This window comes from Mus pahari, chromosome 17 (assembly GCF_900095145.1).
Source record: "Mus pahari chromosome 17, PAHARI_EIJ_v1.1, whole genome shotgun sequence".
NCBI classification, from domain to species: domain Eukaryota; kingdom Metazoa; phylum Chordata; class Mammalia; order Rodentia; family Muridae; genus Mus; species Mus pahari.
The window spans coordinates 18,092,171-18,095,651 of record NC_034606.1 but is presented as its reverse complement, the minus strand read 5'-3'; the positions used below and the strand labels follow the sequence as shown (position 1 = coordinate 18,095,651).

At 47.2% G+C, this 3,481-nt stretch overlaps 1 pseudogene; it reads left to right on the top strand.

Moving 5' to 3' along the window:
- The first annotated feature begins 518 nt into the window (after window positions 1-518).
- On the top strand, window positions 519-3,354 carry LOC110335093 (annotated as a pseudogene).
- The last annotated feature ends 127 nt before the right edge of the window (window positions 3,355-3,481 follow it).

Sequence of the window (3,481 nt, the reverse complement as noted above, 5' to 3'; positions counted from 1 at the left end):
ATTTGAACTCTGCACCTTTGGAAGAGCAGTCGGGTGCTCTTACCCGCTGAGCCATCACACCAGCCCCCACCCTGATTTCCTGTTCGTTCAAATGGACCATTCCCAGCACCTTGGCACCAGCCAAGAATATATACTCACCACCCAAACCCCTACTCACTCCCCAAGGTTTATATAGCCCTTATTCAGCCCAATAAAGAGAGTTGTTTCACTGAAACCCATCTCCAGAAGGCTGTTTCCCGTGGACTCACACCAGCCAAGGATGCTGTCTAACCCAGCTTCATTCCTTCCAGTCTAGCCAAGGGCACAACAGTGGTTCCTGGATATCCCAAGGGGAGCAGCAGACTTGGGCTGGCACTAAGAAACCATCCAAGAAAACTGACTCTCCCCTCTCCAGGGGCCATCAGCAATCCACAGCTCCTGAGTTAGGAGTGGGAGCTCACGATCCCCTTCCTGAGAGAAAGTGAGTAGCCAAGTGTTCTCTGCGCCGTGACCCAACAGGAAAAGCAAACACTCTTACCATGGCGTTTCCCCCCAAATTATACTCATTACATATTATTCTGCCTGGAGGACAAGACCAGCTGAAGGAAGCAGGGATGGTGAGCAGCGGATGGGAGATGAACTGTGAACGTCTTCATGGAGGTGATGGAGATTCTTTTGGTCCATTTGTGGTGCCGTAACAAACCATCACAAACTGGGTAGCTTATAAACAACAGAAAGTTCTTTCGCATCGTCCGGGGAAGCCTCGAAGTCCATATTGAGGGAGCCTGCAAACCTGATGGCTGCTCAGGACTCTGCTGGCTAATCTGCGCGCCTCGCGTTATATCCTCACTTTACAGAAGTGGGTAGCAGCCTCTGGGAGTTTTTTTTTTGTGTGTGTGTGTGTCTGATTTAATGTCCCATCCTCATGATTCGATCACCTCTCAGCAGCCTCGTGCCCAAATACCAGCACATTAGTGGATAGATTTCAGCGTACGAATTAGGAGCAAAGGTGACACAAATATTCAGACTATGCCAGGTATTGCCTTGATCTGAGGCAATAGTCCTCAACCTTCCTAATGCTGAGACCCTTTAATATATAGCCCCTCATGTTGTGGTGACGCCTCAACCACAGGATTATTTTTGTTGCTACTTTATAACTAATTTTGCTATTGTTATGAATCATAAAACAGCTATTCTTGGAGACGGAGGTTTGTCAGAGGGAGGGGTCGTGAGAACCACTGATCTAATGGTTCCACTGTTGCTGAAGCCAGTTGATGACACCAAGGGCTTGCAGCAAGTTAGGCCATAGCTTATAGAAACCCCGATCATTATGAGCACATAAAATAATCCAGATAAAACTTTAATTTGATTCGAATACGCAGAAATAAGCAGAGGCCGTCGGTTTCTGGTATGCGACCTCACATGCCATCTTCCTTGGGCAGTAGGGAAACAGTATTTCCCCTGGTGAGACACGGTCACTCATCCTGCACCTGTGCTGCTTGGATGAACCCGCTTCTCCATCAGTGAGAATTGAGCGTGTGACACAGCTGGAGAGTCAGAGAGGCTCAGCCCCATGCCTGTGGAGCGGGAACTGGATATTCTTAGGACTTTCAGGGCAAGGGAAACAGAAGAACCCAGGGGTAATCTCTTTCCTCGGTCTTGAAACTGAAGCCTCAGTAAAGTCACAGGTGAAGAACATGTAAAACCGGAGAAATTCGAAGCAGTAGTAACGGATGGCTTCCGGGAAACGAAACACCTGGATCAGTCTGAGACTGAAGCAAAGTCTCTCCGTGTGAACGTTGCATTATGTGACCCGATAAAGCCTATTTTCTGCAAGCCAGTTTTCTGTCGCGTGTAACCGTAATCGTCCTGACATCTGGGATTTACATCTGCACCAGCTCTAAGTCTGGAAATGGATTCTGTTACTGTCACCAGAGACGTCGCCTTTTTCTACCTACAACATCAATTCAAATCATAACTTGGATGATAATATGCTTCTGAAGCACGCAGGTCTGTGTACAATAAGATTACTATCTTCGAGACTAAATTCTATTAGTGAATTTGTGACGAGCTGAAGAAATTTCACTTCTGATAAGGTTTTATGGGGAAATGGTGAACTACTCTTAAATGCAATTCAATTTGACTGTACAGTAGATAAGACCTTAGATACAGAAACTGCGGTGAGAGTGGTTGCCATGGATATGCGTGAGAAAGAGAGACAGAAAGTCAAAGGCATAGCTTGTGAGTCCACAAACTGACCAGGAATAACTGGCCTTGGAGTCAGTACCAAGTCATAAAATGATGCCACAGAGACATAGACGCCTCCTCTAATGGCAAGAAGTTTAGACATTTCACAGGAACGTCATCCTAGAAAACAAGGACACTCGGTGGTCATTGAAAAGGTTTCCAGAACAACCAGGCATGATGCTTCTCTCTCATGCTGCCAGTAAGGACACACCTCTCTTCCTTGTATCTGCCCTTCTACAAATGTCCACTACATACCAAGGAACATAGAAACCCCTTTATCTCTAGGATTTTACAAACCATGACTTCACAGAATAAGACCATGATTGTGGGACAACAGCATAATTTACTTATGGAGGGCAGGTGTCCAGACGTGGTTTCTCTACCTAACAGCCCTAGTTGTCCTGGAGCTCACTGTGTAGAACAGGCTAGCTTCAAACTCACAGAAATTCACCTACCTTTGCGTTCCAAGTGCTGGGATTAAAGGCATGTGCCACCATACCCATCTTAGTGTAATTTGTGAACATACATCTCAGGGGCATCCTAGGACATTGGATGATACAGCCAATGCTGCTTAATGTAATAGAAGCTGAAAGTAGATTGAAGAAACTGGCTTCCAATTCGTCCTGGAGTTCAAACTAAAAGTTTAGGCTTTTCCAAGCAGTCAAGCTACCAAGGGTCTGGAGAAATCCCTCGTTCTGTTTCCATCGTTTGTCCTGCTGCTTGGGTGGGTCCAGCCTTCCCTGGGCAGGGAATCTTCAGCCCAGAAGTTTCAGAGGCAGCGCATGGATCCAGCTGGTTCCTCCAGCAACAGCCCCACCTACTGCAGCTATGACAAAGGGGTCATGCAAGCCTGTGAACACCTTTGTGCATGAGCCCTTGGCAGATGTCCAGGTCGTCTGCTCCCAGGAAAATGTCACCTGCAAGAACGGGAACAGCAACTGCTACAAGAGCCGCTCCGCCCTGCACATCACTGACTGCCACCTGAAGGGCAACTCCAAGTATCCCAACTGTGACTACAAGACCAATCAATACCAGAAACACATCAATGTGGCCTGTGATGGGAACCCCAACATACCCATCCACTTGGATGCTATACTGTGTAGGGCTCCACCTAAGCCAAACCAGTGAGATGTCCATGTCTCCCAACCTCATCACCTGTCTCCTCTCTCTCTCTCTCTCTCTCTCTCTCTCTCTCTCTCTCTCTCTCTCTCTCTCTCTCTCTCTCTCTCCCACACTTGTTCACTTGTTCTAGCTT